Raw genomic sequence first — 15,212 nt, forward strand, 5'->3', positions numbered from 1 at the left:
CTCTGTGTGGGCCGCGGCCGATCTGCTAACAGTACCCCTAGGTCCGCCTTGATGATGATTTCGGTTCTCGTTGCTAGTTAAAGTCGTTACTTTTCTCTGGAACATTCCGAATTTTTAATCAGAAGCCGTGAAAGTTTTACAACATCTACAAAGTTTAACACCGACATTGCCAATTTTCACTCCTTCCTCCCTGAGAAAAAAAAAACTTCGAAATTTTGAAAAACTAATTTTTTTCGAATATATTCGGAACTATTAGGAATTTTCAAATTTTAAAAACGAATCCGCGATCGCCATAAAATTCTGCACAATTTTTACCATTTGTGTAACTCTAAAAATAAGAAAAATACCTGTATAGGACAATTAAAAAGTTGTAACCCTGTATGTTGATATAACTTATTGTCACTCAAAATTTTTGTGCGTTAAAATTTTTTCTTAGCAAATGTAACTTTGTATAAACTTTAGTTAATGAATATCTGGCTTACAGTGGAGCTAATGTTGTCATAGTAGCTACACAATAACGATGTTCATAAATTTATAAGCTTATTATTACGAAAGAAAAGTTCAAAATGCGTAGAAGAATATTGGAGAGGAAAAAAAATTAGAATTGAATTTTGCACAATATACTGTAAGTTAAAAATGCTTAAATTTATTACCAATGCTGAAAAAATAGCAATAATTGATGAAAAAAAGGCCAAATAATTAAGTTTTTTGGACATCTTTTTTTTTATATTTTAATTGTTCCGAAGGCATTCTAATTTTGGTAAAAAAAACTTTAGAGTATAATAAAATAACACACCAAATTTCATTAAAATCGTTTGGATAGTTTTCGCAAAACAATTTTTGAAAAAAAATTTGAAATGAAATTTTTTAATTTTCAAAATGTTGCACAGCTTCAAATAAAACATCTAGATATGTACTTGAAAATTTTTTTACATAGAAAAGACCGCTCAACCTTTTAAATGGTTTTTGAAAAATTGAAATCAGTTGATTAGGACGGCCACAATTTTTAAAGTTGACATCCTTTTTTTATTTTTAAACAATTAGATTACATTTATCAATTTGCAATTTAGTTTTTTTCAAAAATTATAATTTTAAAGTACTCGGAAACACGTTTCTTTTTTTAAAGTTAAATTCCGTTTATTGGTTCTCGAGATATTATTGGCATTTACCATTAATTTATAAAGAATTTATCAATAATATTTGATCCAGTGGCTTCGTTTTTCCGAGTTCTAAGCTGGAAAAAATTTTCATATCCACAAGTTATGGCAACATAGATAAATCAGCGGAAAAACTGTCGCTCGTACGCGCGAAAAATGACTCAAAACATGAAAGGTTGGAGAGGGGGCTTTCGCTCCGAGACTGAATTCGGAGGTTCAAAAAAAAAATCATTATCTCGGCTTCTAATGGACCAATTTCGATCTTTTTTTTTACTCCGACGTCTCGCGAGCCAAAGGAATATCATAATGCCAACTGCCTAATTTGCACATACTTTGTTATAAACAAAGTTTATTATTTATGTGTTAAATATACTGTATATTTTACCCTATGCTATTGCATTTTTTCAATGAAAAAATTTGTTTACGTATATATTTCAACATTCTGAATATGAATGTATTTTGTTATAAATATTACAATAATTAAAATTATTTTTGTTTAAGCAAATAAAAAAAAAATCTATTTGCAAATTAATTTTTTTGTTAAATACATAAAATTAAGAAAAAAATAGTACTTGAAAATTATAATTTTTGAAAAAAACTAAATTGCAAAATGATAAATGTAATCTAATTTTTAAAAATTTACTGTGGCGGTTCTAATCAACTGATTTCAATTTTTCAAAAACCATTTGAAAGGTTGAGCTTTATTTGAGGCTGTGCAACATTTTGAAGACTCGAAAAATTTTTTTTTTAATTTTTTTCAAAAATTTATTTTGCGAAAACTATAGAACCGATTTTAATGAAATTTGGTGTGTTGTTTTATTATACTCTTAAGTTTTCTATCAAAATTAGAATGCCCCCGGAGCAATTAAAATATTTTTAAAAAATTATCCAAAAAGTTTGATTATTTTGCCTTTTTGCAATTATTGCTATTTTGCAACATCGGTAATAAATTTAAACATTTTTAACTTACAATATATTGTGCAAAATTCAATTCTAAAACTTTTTTCCTTTTCAATATTCTTCTAAAATGCATAGATTCCAAGACATAAGTAAACTCAGATAAAATGGGTATTTTTTAAAATTTTTTAAACATTTTTGCAATTTTGAAAATGTTTATTATGTGAATTGTACTGAAGGTAATCTAGAAAAAATTTACTTGCCCCTTCTCACATCCACCTCAAAACAGATCCGCCCTGGTCTAATTATCCATGATGTCTTTTTTGCAGTTGGATATTTTCAGATGCCCCCTAGTTCGGATGTTACTAATTAGCCATTTTTCAAATTTTATGGTATTTCTCATGTACAATAATTATACTGTTTAGTTCAGTACCTACTGATATTTTGTAACAAAAGTACAGTGAAATAATGTATGTAAATTACAGAAATGTTTACAGACTTGGAGATGATTTTTCATAATAGGATAAATAAATACGATAGTTGTAATGCATTAATAATAAGTATTTTCGATAATCAAAATCGTTAAAACTGAAAATTGTTAAAATTTGGTAATGATCCTCAGGTTACAAACTATATAAAAAGTAGTGAACAGTTATGGCGATAAATGGCATGTCGTTCTCTTTTTTTTTGTAGTAGGTATACCAAAAAATGACTATAGTAGGATCGTATTCGATGCAAAGTAGAGCAAAAAATTGTCAGCCTTTTATCAAAGGAAAATCGTGTCATCATTTTTAGGAGGCGTAAGATGAACCATTTAAAATTTAAAATGAAATTGAATGTAAAATCTGAAATACCGCTGCATACGAACTTGTGTTCTGGTTCTAGCTGTAGTCGGCCAGGTGCATCGAGTGTACGATTATACGTCAAATACTAACCTGACGAGCTTGATCGTAAAGCAGGGAACAATAAACAGTAGCGCGTACAGAGGTAAAATGTAGTACATATGTGGAATTTAAATAACGAATTGGATTTATAATATTTAATAATTAAATAATTTTTAATAGTTTATGAGAATAAAGGGATTTTTGTAGGAACAGGGTTCCAGACGTGAACTGATCCCTTCATCGCACCCCATTACGATTCTTTTTTTTAGAACGAAGTTTCAAAGCAAAAACCTTGTATAACAGATATACTATAAATATTTACAGAATGAAAACAAAATATAAATCCTATGATATGATTCTATCAAATGAAAACACTAACAACAATTCTCTATCAATCTCAACAAAATAAGTTATTTTTCTATCAAACAAGAAATATTAACAAATTATAAACAAAATATAAATTCTATGATTTATGTATTGTACGCCGAACTGCATTTTTCTCATCATCATTTAATATTAATTTCTTCTTTCCACTCCCTTTTTAGGTTTTTTAATGTCTCCTTCATTTTTCTTCTCTCTTAAAATTTTGAAAACCGATGATTCGCTTACTCCAGTATATCTAGAACATATTTCCACCAAACCAGCCTTCAGTTTCAAGGGATGATCCTTTTCTAAAGCGTTATAGACATTTAATATTATCGTTTTTTCTCTGTAACTTGATACAGATTTTTTTGTACCCACAGCAGTACACCCGGCTTGCGAACATCCAGGCACCCCCTCCATTTCTCCATATAACGACAACAGAGCAATAATTATACAAAAAACTTCACTTCACTAGCACAGAAAATATAATAGCATTCACGATTCACAAACAACATCCCAAAACACACACACAGCACACAAATAAAACACTAAAACACTTTTGTTACGGTGCACAAGAAATATGATTTCACTCACAAATTCTCAAATAATAGCGCGAAACACACATACAGCCCGAACGAAATATAATTGCACTTATAACAGTTATAACCTCACAAATATCGCGAGCGAGAAACACGCAGCACCAATACAACCGAAACGAAACTGACCACGCCGGGCCGGCACGCGCGCTGCCGCAACAAACACAAGACACAAGTCATATGAGGGAGCATGAAGGGAGTAATAAATGTATTGTTGCCCTGCCGCCCTATGTGCGAAGGAGATGCCTTTGTTTTTCATTTTGTCCTTCATAAATATATAACTATTAATCCATAATGCAGAAAGAAATTATTCAATTTCCAAAACCCCCTAAAACGTGTTGCACTGATTCCCTTGACAGGCAATGATTTATTACTTTGCATCGAATATGATCCTACTATAGTTCAATATTCGGTTACTATCAGTTGTATTAGTTTTCAGTAGGTGTCATTGTTAGTGAACAAATGTTTATGTGAGACTATATATTTTTTCTTTGAACTGTGTTTACGTTTTCGTCAAACGAGTAGTTCTGTAGTACCTATGTGTATTAATCAGCGCGAATAAACATACTAAAGTACTCCACCAGTATAGTATAAATGAATTGCTAGATATGGTAGTAACATATGGAAACGCGAATTAGCTTCATATCTTTATACACAGGGCTTCCAAATAGACACGCACCAATAATTGTAAACAGAAGCAGAACTATCGGTGGAGTTGGCCGTTTCAAAAGAATTTTTATGGTATAAACAAAAGTATTCTATTTACAAAAAATATTTTTGGCAATCTACTCATTTTATTTATATACTCTTTAAATATTTCCAAATTTATAAACAACCATATATTATAGCAAGTTACACGGAGTAATTGCTATGCATTGAGCTGTAAATATCTCAGAGAGAAACAGGAAAAAAATCATTATAGTTTATTTAAATATCTACATAGAAGTTAATATATTATGTAGGTATATAATGCTGAGAAATTCATTTCTATAGTAGCTACTGCACTGTACCACTTCTGATGTCTATCTCTTCAGCGATTAATCAAACATTGTCAAACGTTTGGAAAATCGTGAGATCGTGAGTATTAAGTCAGTCATAATTTTTTTTATTCTCCTCTCATCCGAACAGTCCTAAAGGCCTGTTGCATCACCACTCTGTATAATAGTAATGTCTTTACCCCTCATTCTAAACTCCAGGATTAGCTCAGAAGTCGAATACTTGTGCGGGGGAGGGGGCGGCATATTATTATTCAGTAAATCTCTCTAAATATATAAAATCGCTATATTAAATTAATTCTAAAAATTGTCCTAAATTCACGCCAAATGAATTTTTATATGTACTCTAAATCCAAAATATTTAAAGTTACTTCATAAAAAGTTAGTAGACAATTATCTACAAATAAAACTATGTTGTACCTTTAAACCTTTAAAGAATTGAAACCCACTTCCTTGCAGAAATATATTAATCGATGTATCGTTGCAGAATTTCGTGTTAATCCACTGTTTTTCACAAAATATATAACAAAATGGAGGGGGCCTATTAATAACATTTTTCTCCATATTTTACTCAGACCATTACTTACTTTATTGTAATTTTATAGACCACACAATAACAATACATTCTGCAAGTTGTGGTTTTATAGACTAATGTTTGCGCTTTAAAAACAAGTGCGAATTTATTATTCCTTTTAGAGGCAATTTTACATCCCGTGTTCGTTTTGCAGAGGGATACATGTCATCAAATTATTAATATACCCTTACTCATTTCTTACAACCTCTTTCCTCCATAAACAAATTTCCCTCTAATAACTTCCTAAGTATAGCATTACATAAGCTTATAAACAAATGGGGTATGTAAAGCTCAAAGTGCACATTAATTTAACGATGATACACAAACAATAACTTGTCACTTAATAAATTCCGTATTATGTGTTCATAACCACAATATTAACGCGTTGGAAGAACTCTGCGGTTTCGAAATATACCTATGTTATTATTTGTTTATGTTCGCTATTAACATATTATGATCAGACGATGATTATCAGTATAAATTCACAAGAATAGGTGGAAATGCATTATTTATTTATTGAGAATTAATGCGCTCATCAGAATGATAAAACAATATTAGTAATATTAATTTTGTATGATGGATATAAAAAAAAATTTGTTTAAATTTAATCTAATTTTAATAAAAAAATTATAATAAAAAATTTCATTAAATAAAAATTAATCCTTTAAATGGAAAAGAGAGGAAAGGAAAATTATTATTATTATTTTTTGTTTAAATTACTATGAAATTGACCAAAGTGGGATTAATTCAAGAGCGATTTTCTCAGAAACCGTTAAAGATAACGATTTGAAACAAGAGTACCTTTTTAACGTAAAACAGTTCGGGAAAACGGAATTTGCTGTCCAATTTGTTAAAAAGTCAAAGATGAAAAAGTTACACACGCAAAGTACCAAGGGCCCCCCCGTACCCACCCCAATGGACCTTGTGGAAATAAATGGATTAGTCCATTAAATTACTCATCAAAATTTAGCTGTGTATACCAAATTCCATTCATTTATCACAACGCGATTGAGAGATATTGCAAAAAAATGATTTCCGTTCCTCCCTCTTCAATGGGTCCCTGTGCCCTTAGGAAGCATTTCCGGACCCATGTTCATATGAACTTTTTTACTTAGTTTTGATCATAGAATCGGCCTGTTCAGGGTTGGCAGCTAATTATGTATATTTGAAGTTCTTCTAAAAAATGTGACAAGGAAAACGTTCAATGAATTAAAGGTCTGGGACAACACAGTGGAAGAATATTAATTATGTTAGAGGATATAATTATTCTGGTCTTTAGTAGCTTTCTCGGTAGTAGTTACATATTTTGTTTTGAAGGATTGCTAGACCCTTATCTCGATTGAAATTATCTCAAATCTTTTGAATTTCTATTGCCTCCCTGCAGAGTTTGGGCCAAAATCTTGTCACTTTCAGCAAAATTCTGGTATTAGTTACCTAACTATTGCTTATCCCATATCTGCACTGCTGATTTGTATATGTTATATTTCTTTAATGACAGATATGCTCCTTTAGTCTCATATTGAAGCGTCTTTCTGTTTGTCAAACGTATACTCTTTCATGTACACATGCACAAATGATCCTGATATAGGTACTTTGGGACTTACGTCGTTTTTGCAACTCATGTGGGAAAGATTTTTCCTATATTCCTTAAGATGTTGTGGATAATAACATTTTCTCTCTTTAAAATGAGGACTATATTGCCGGTACATCTTTGCATATATAGAGCAGACAGGTTGTTGCGAGATATTTTTCCTTATCTTTCGGCCTTCTGATACTTCCATTCATGTAGTTAATTCCTCTAAGAGTAGGTCGTGAATGTTGTTGTTCTTTGTCTAAGTATTCCGACCAGCAGATGGAAAGTGAACGATTATATTGTGCTGACATTGTCATCTGGGTTGATTGGTGATGAAGACTCAGGGTCCAGACATCAATCCGTGTGAGTTGGCTTTCTGTAAACCCTTGTGTATGCCGTATGGTCTTCACTTGACAAGGACATCAAGAAATGTAAGGGTACCTTTATTTTTTTCATTTCCTTTCTGAAGCTGATGTCCGGATGCATCAGATTGATGTGGTTTGGGAGGATCCAGATAATAAATATATCGACAACGTAACTGAACCAACACTTGTCTTTAGTATTGCGAACGTCCAAGCTTTCTTCTCAAAGTTTTCCACTTAGACTTAGTGAAAGCTAAGGAGAAAGGTAAACCCATAGCTGCCCTTTCATAAGACTGATACCTAAAGGAGAAGTATATCCACCTCATCCTCATTCTTGCCAAATCTGCTATCCTTTTTTTTCGTTGGTGACCTCTTGATAAGATCCTTCCAAAGTTTCTTTAACTGACACTTTTGCGAATGATCACATCAAAACTTACTAAGATGTCATCTAGATCTAGTTATATTCCCTTGATCTTGTAAATAAAATTTTTTAAGTTTTTTCCTTCTTTCTTTCTATATTTCTAACGAAGTTGCTACAGGAACAAAACTTTCACATGATTGACCAAATAAAGCAATTTAATATGACGACAAATAAATGTGTGTAGTCCCCAATGATTGACCATTACTTTTAATTAAAAGTGGTACTATGAGTACCTTATTTTAATCTTGTTTTAGAATGTAGTATTATTTACTTTTCAAAGACAGCCAATTAACGATTTTTATTATAATTTATTATATTGTAAAATATTTTATTATTACTTTAGTTGTTTCTCCATTACTGTTTTTCTACGTAATGTTTCTGTGAAATAATAAGACAGAATTTTCGTAAGAAATGAAGAATCTTAATATTAAAATTATAATTAGCCTTATTTGCATCGCTGAAACAATGGCTAAGAAAATAGTTTTTCAAGAGAAAACCACATTGACGCATCCTTTTATTCAGAATATTCCGAGAACAGGAAGAATGGTAGGTAATTTTAGATATAAATAATGATGTGATATTTCATAACTATAATTTGTGAAAAGTTGCGCCGACATTGAATGTGCAAGAATTTGAAGATTGTCTATAATTCAGAGATCTCGTACATTACAAGACCTGCCATTTTTGATATATATTTTCATCCCTGAATATCCTTTTATCGTCATGAAATGTTTATGGTTAATATTTGCTAAAAATAAGGAACATGAAGCTTGAAAAATTCAAGCACCACAAATTACCCCCGCAGTCTGACTATCTATCATATGTTTTCGGGGTCGCTGAATCCAAATTCGGGGTCCATTTAACCCCACCACGTCAGGATTTTTCATAACCTCAAAAATATTCCCAAAAACTCAATAAATCCTCTATCCATTGGCCACTCAATCCCAATAACCCCTTAAACCCTTAAATCCCTTAACCCCACAATCTCAAAATGCCATAACTCCAAAACCTCAGGAACAATGACGAGGACATAGTAGACTTCTGTTCCCTTTGGGGTGCTTCATTAACGCGTGTTCCCCTTGCCTCACACTTTTCGGGGTGCTTTTTGAAAGTGTGTTCCCTTTGAGTCACACGAATAACAAAGTTGTCCGAAGATTTGACGTACATCTAATATTAATTCTTTACTGGGTATGGGATTATGGGGTTATGAAAGAGCATATACATACACCTCTTTTAGAAGAACGCTCATAGGTTCTGTTATATGTAAGAGGTCTATATTCGTTGGTATAGGTTTACAGCTCAAGAAGTGGCTCGAACATACTCGGATGGGTTTTCAAGGCTTCAACAAGGCTTCTTTCTTACCGGGTTCTGGGATTTTGGGATTATGGCATTTTGAGGTTATTGGGTTTAAGGGTTTAATGGATTAAGGGGTTAAGTGGTTATGGGGTTATTGGGACTGAGTGGTCAATTGATGGAGGATTTATTACGTTTTTGGGCTTGTTTATGAAAAATCCTGACGTGATGGAGTTAAATGGACCCCGAATTTGGATTCAGCGACCCTGAATGCATATGATAGACATAGTCAGACTCCAGGGGTAATATTCTCGATTTTTTTTGTGGAGCTGTGTTATACAAAAGGGTATAATTAATAAAATATGTTAAACAGTTGTATTAGTGATTGAAGATTTACTTGACTTTGGAGTTATTTAATTCACCTTATTTTTCTCAAATTAAACGATAGTAGAGAATATCGAGGTACTTAACTTTATTAATCTATAAATCAAATTATTCAAATTATGCTGCCTTAAATTTTATATAAAAAATGTGTCACTAAATATTTAGATCCCAATTTGTTATTCCTAATCTAAGGTGATTAGTCACGATTGGCAATAATTGTTATTGAAAAAACCAGGACTGTGGACTGTGGATATTACTCGAATATATTAAAATCTTAGCAAATTATACCTACAAGCGAGTACCACTTGCTTCGCCATAGGCTAAATCCAGTTGTGACTATTAATTTAACTAATGAGAGAGGATTACCATGAGCTTGACCTGACGTTAACCGGAAAATTATGCGTATTATGATGAGACTGTATTTTATAGAAACAATAATTGTTTCTTAGGGACTTCATATATAATTATTGGACCTATTGTACTTTACATTTCCTAATGACTCAGGTTTAAACAGTTCCATGGTTCTATTTTAATATAATAATACGGTAGGAGTGACGTACAATATATACCTGAAGTCAAAGCCTACTGAGATTCAATGAAACGGTATTTGCTAATACAATTTCTTTTTAAGATTTTTAGCCTCCCCTAAGGTTTAAATATCTGGATTACTGCAGTAATGGATTGCCATTACTGCAGTAAAATCATTGGCGTTAAATGTAGTGATTACAGGGTGTTAATAAAATGAGTTCTAATATTTTGAAAAACGATTCTACCTATAACTATAAGAAAAAAGTTTTTATGCGTATATTTCCTGAAGTTATTCCAATGTTTCTGAATAAAATCCATCTTGCAGTAGATTTTAAACATCCATAGTACCCTTAGGAAGCTGTGTAGGAGATATGTTGATTACACTTTTTTCTTATTTTTATTCATAAAATGGTTCCTTGAAATATTGAGCATTTAATGCTAAAGATTTTGCTGATTTATTTGGATTCCTTAAGGGTGGTATATACGCAATTTTTGGTCTAGTATGTTCGAAAATCTAAAGAAGTTACTAACAATATCTCTTCACTGTACCAAATATATAAGTTTTTCTTCAGGGTGTAAACCAACTGACAAAACATTCAAAATAAGGAAAGAAGCATATTTTTAAGTCGTATGTTTATTTCACGTTTCCTAAATTTTGCACGCCTTTTGATCTTAGAGAAAATAGCGTACGGTACTATAAACATAACCGCACCCCGCCAAATGCTTCTAGAAAACTATTAACACATGCATTAATCACAATTATTAAGTATCTTTTCAAATTTGCTGAACAAAACAGGAAAGGTACATCTGATGTTCACATGTTCTCCGTGATCTAAATTAAAGGAAGTTGCTTTAGTTTAGGGTTACGTTTTGTAACTTCTTGGCTTCTTCTACCATTGTCTTACTAAAAGTGCGATTTTTTGTATATAAAACGCCAGCCTTAAGAGGTATTTAAATTTTATATGAAGCAGTGTTTTTAAAAGGAAATTTTGTATTGCAACATGTAAATAAAATAACCATAGGCGTACGTACAAAAAATTATGGGTTGGTCAATGAAATGAGGACTGCAAAATGTATAATATATACTGTATGTATAAAATGTACATACATGTATAATGTGTGTGGTATTTTCATACATATGCAAATAATATTTAGACTCAATTAATAAAGATTTACATTAAGAAGGTCTCAAGTTTAAGTCGTTTTAAAATAATATAAAAAGGTGTTGTTTCGTTATACTATATTGAGAGGGTTGCATCTCAGAACGCGTTGACTTGTTGGTCTGAATCGATTTGTTGTGGCCAGAGGAATCTAAGGTGGTTTGCAGGTAGATGCTTTTCAAAGACACCCTGCTTATCAACAGCGGTTGAAAGAACGACTGAATTCTTATTCTTCTATATTTTATTTAGAGAAAGATGAAAATTATAATTTTTCACACATAATTCAATTATTTGTGGCCCGATTGAAAAAATCCTGAACTTTGAATATTACATAATCTATTTCATATTGCAATTGCAATTAGATATTTTTTAAACATTAAATCTAACGCAACGCCAATAAGAAAAGGTTATTTTTTCTAAAACTAATCACGTTACTGAAGGAAACATACAAAATCACATAATAGGAAGTTCTAGGAGTTCTAGGAATTTTTCGAGTTGTACTACAATAACGAAATTAGAGCTGATTTTTAAAATGCAGTTTTTACTTTTTAGAAAAGCAGATTCGACTAGTAGGAATTTAGTTATTTTCTCAGCGGAATGTTAATGACTGCATTGCTTTGCTGATTAATTTATTATTATCTGTAACAGTTTGTGAGAATTATCACCTCCCTGGGTATTATATACTCAGTATATTATTTTTAATGGTTATGAAGCAATAATTATGTGAACAGAAGATTTAATGTGCAGTTATATTTAGTGTTTCTTGGGCGGAATGAAATGATAGTGTTTAGGGTTTTTATGTCCTAATAATTATATAAAAATATATAAAAACTATATTCTAAATTGATACTGTAATTTTGTTTTTGACTGTTCTCTTCTAAATTATTGAGATTTGTAATAACTTGCTTCAGTCATTAAAATTGTAGCATTTTATTTTAGTTAAAGAAATGGTAGAGCCAAGGATATAATAGATACTGGCAAGTTATGAAATAATTAAATAATTATTAACAACACCTTTGTTTCACAGGTAACATAAGGTTCTTGCGAGAAACACTTGCGATTTTGAGGAACGCCTGATTGAAAAAATTAGCATAGTATTTGGCTTCTACTGACCTACTACAAAAAAAATGGGTATCTCTATATATCCGCGTCTCGTAGACGCCCAGCTTCTATTTTGCGCATCCGGGAATTCCTAGTGTTTGATCAGAATACTCTTCAAAGCTGTGTTGACATCTATTTATCATTCACGTGCTTATTAATTATTATGTATATTAATGAAGTTGTAGACCTGCTAAATTGAAATTAATTTTAGGTAATACCGATGTAGCTGTGTCCGTTTAAAGGCTGTTACACTCCCATATGGGTGATTGAAACGTCAAATATATTGTGATACGTAATCATGCAGTTCATTAATACGTATTTTGAACATCTGCACAGATCAATATTCGTATAATTAGGAAGTCAAGGAGAAAAATATAAAAAAATTAAATTGTACAATGTTACATCACAACCATTGGCAAAACTTTTTGGAAACACATTATACATTTTGATGTAGGTAATTATTATATGTATTATAATAGTAATGTTTATTTACACATGCAATATGAATAACATAAATACAAACGTTTTATTTGATACAGTCATTGATTCTTTTAATATATTATAGTATACGAGGTGCGGTCAGAAAATAACCGAACTTTTTGAATTGCGCGTTAATTGAGAATTTAGTGATATGCGGTTGGCAGGGTTGCGTTGCGTTTCACTTCATCTATAAACAAGTGTTCTTGGATTGTTGATATTTAGTTGTCGTGATATTGTTATTTAAGTGCAACGTGTTTAAGTGTTAGTGACCATTTTTTAAATGGCAACTGTCTGGAACAACGATACAACGTAAAATTTAGCGTAAAACCCGGGAAAACTTTCAGGGAAACGTTTCAACTTTTGACACAAGCTTACGAAGATGATGCTCTGGGTCGTACGCAATGTTGCGAATGGTTTTCACGATTTAAAAGTAATCGTCAGTCAGTTGAAGATGATCCTCAATCAGGAAGGTCTTCGACTTCAACTGATGACTCCCACGTTCAGAAATTCATAGATCTGGTGCATGCAAATCGCCGATTAATTGTCAGAGCAATTGTACAAGCATATCAACTGGGTCATGCCATGAAATATTGACTGAAAAATTGAACATCGAGTTGCAACAAAATTTGTACCACATTTGATGACCGAACAGCAGAAAGAAAATCGTGTGATGTGTTCCTCAATTCATTATCATTATTTATTTTTTGCTCACTAATTTGGAACCCTTTTTGGCATCAAAATGTAGCTATTTTTATGCCCTTAAAACTAACCTATAAAAAGTTTTTCCAGCTATTCCACTTTTTTATGAAAACGTGAAACAACCTAAACTTGGATAAATAGCGCCAATAAATATGAGAGCCATATTTATACGGAGGCTACCTTTGTCCTTTAGAAACATGGATTATAAGTTTATTTTCTTAAATGCCGTCGTGAAAATGGAGTTTTTTACAAACCTTTTCAGTAATTTTTATTACTAGCCGCTGGACAAGCTTAGTGTGACTAGTTAAGTATTGGAACAATTTCCGTTTTTATCTAAAGCCTCAATAAATTTCAGACTATTGATATATGAAACATATTTTTGAATGCTCTATCAAAAGTTGCTCTACAGCATTGTGATCTGGGTAGGTACTTCTCTTGTCGGCCATTGTTTCTTTTTGTAGTTATTGCTTTGATCTCGAATCACAATAAACAGGGGTACTTGGTAAATCCTGATTGTTGCCTCAAAATGATTCAATTGATTTTCAAATCACTACAAATACATATTATACTGTAGATATTGTTATGGGTATTAATATGTGTATGTGTGCGCCAATATTTTTATGAGTAGTAATATGTATGTGTATGTGATTTGTTTGTGTAATTAATATAATAATGACCCTGTTGTGTATATTTTTATGCTGTAATTTAGGTTGTCACTTATACCCTGGCTAGCTTTCGACCCTTCTCAGTAGTGAGTTATAGTGAGGTACAAACTCTGCAGGAAACCAAAGAACACACCACACTAAACAAAAGATATTATTCAGAAATTAATTTATTTATTAAATTTTTTTATATATAACAATAAAAAAATAACTGAAATATCAGACGCAATTTAAGGAATATTTGGAATTATCCTATAGCACTTTTCCAACACTTTGAAAAATTTTTTATATAGTTGTATTTAAATCAATTTATTATAATGTATTGTTGGTTGCCTATAGCTTAAGCGATAAATTTTTACCTTGAAATTTCTTTCTCAATGTTTCACTGTGCTTACTTCAAATCTTAATATCTATCAAATTTTAAAATGGCCAAATTTTTATAATTATTCAAATAGTGAAATTAAATTTATTTAATATCAATCAGGAATGAAGATTTTGTGTTGATATCGAATTTATTTTTAGGAAATACTTCTTGAATTTTGTTATTATTATTCTATAGATTTTTCTATGACTTTTTAAATTGTACTTTTCAATCTCTTTTACTAGCTAGCTTTATCTTATACGATTTTGTAATCCTTTGTGCACAAAGTTACCTCTATATATGTCTTGTCAATATTTTTATTGTCGAACTGACTTCCCTCTTGTACTCGGCCTGGATATTGTCCTGGAATACTTGTCTTTCTGCTGTTAATGGATATCAGGAACCTGCTGCTGGAATCCTCGTCTTTCTGCAGTTAATGGATAAGCCGGAACCTGCTGCTTACTTTATTCGTCTTGAATCTCGTTCCTGGAATCTTCTAGGCGTCCTCTTTAAGAGACTGGACTTTTGAGTCCTTTTCTTGGCTCAACATTAAATTTTAGTTCTACTGATTGACTAACTTTAATTATCTTACTATTTTCCACTAATTATTTCTATTTATCTGGGTTTTCCCACTTTACTTCTTTTTAACACCTCTCTCTGACAAATAACTAGTCAACAATCTTCTAAATGTTTTTATTTTCCTACTCTTTTGATTTTTTCTT

Source organism: Anoplophora glabripennis, unplaced genomic scaffold (assembly GCF_000390285.2).
Source record: "Anoplophora glabripennis isolate ALB-LARVAE unplaced genomic scaffold, Agla_2.0 scaffold384, whole genome shotgun sequence".
NCBI lineage: Eukaryota > Metazoa > Arthropoda > Insecta > Coleoptera > Cerambycidae > Anoplophora > Anoplophora glabripennis.